General features: G+C 42.0%; 1 pseudogene; it reads right to left on the bottom strand.

Annotated features, from left to right (window-relative positions):
- Positions 1 to 437: 437 nt before the first annotated feature.
- On the bottom strand, positions 438 to 557 carry LOC125007516 (annotated as a pseudogene).
- Positions 558 to 1,113: the final 556 nt, after the last annotated feature.

The raw sequence follows: 1,113 nt of genomic DNA on the forward strand, positions 1-1,113 counted from the left end.
CGTAACTTTTTATTTTCGAAATACAGCTCGGTGAAAGGCCTTGGGGGGAAAGCGGAAGTGTGCGGCGGCGCTTTTGCACCAATGGCCTTTTTTTAATTTCCCACTTTTTTATATGAATATCTTTTTTTTTTCCCCAAACATATAGTAAAAATTAAAAAACTGCCTTTTTTATTTCAAATAATTGTTTTTATTTTTTAAGTCTGTGTTAAGGGGCCCCACACCGTTTTTGCGCCATCATATCTCCGAAAATTTGTTTGCCTCATAAGGGAAAAAACAGAAAAAAATTGGTTTTTGCCAGTTCGGGACTTTGGGGGGTTGGACATTAGGAGGAAAACCCTTTTTGGGGAACCACCCACACCCCATGCCCCCAACGTGTAACATTATTGGCCAGGGTTTAAAGGGAAAACCGGCACCGTATTTTGTTTAAAGTGTCAAAACACTTACACCCCTGGTATTCCCAGGCGGTCTCCCATCCAAGTACTAACCAGGCCCGCCCCTTGCTTAGGCTTCCGAGATCAGACGAGATCGGGCGTGTTCAGGGTGGTATGGCCGTAAGCACAGTACAGACAACTATCAGGCCCTTTTAAAACTGTCGGTGATCGCCTACATGGCCACCTGATAGTGTTTGCATGCTCTAAAAGAAAATAACAAGACAGACAGACAATGTAAGCCCGTTTAGCCTCATCATAGCTAATCAGAGGCTCTTACTATTGATGTGCCTGGGTACACTATATTACACACAGTGCGTCCGAATGGGGAGATGTCAAAGAAAGAAACCAAAGAAGTGAAAACCAAAGAAAGAAATGGTCATCGTATACAACATTAGCTCAACCAGCACAGTAGTAGTGCCGATGCACCTCCTAATAACCACATCGACATAGGCCTGTAGGCCTAATAATATAAGCAATGTATTACAGGTGAATAGGACAGAAAATGTTTTGAATATCTACCCAAATCCTCCCTGGCTTGTTTCCTTACGAACATTCTTTCGTAGCAACAATTTTTAACCTGACTTTATCACATCTTCAGATTTTCACAACTCACTCTCTGCTTCCGAACTACAGCTCCAATCTGAGCAGTAGTTTATGTATAACACTGTGCAAAAATCAAAAG

Source organism: Mugil cephalus, chromosome 4 (assembly GCF_022458985.1).
Source record: "Mugil cephalus isolate CIBA_MC_2020 chromosome 4, CIBA_Mcephalus_1.1, whole genome shotgun sequence".
NCBI lineage: Eukaryota > Metazoa > Chordata > Actinopteri > Mugiliformes > Mugilidae > Mugil > Mugil cephalus.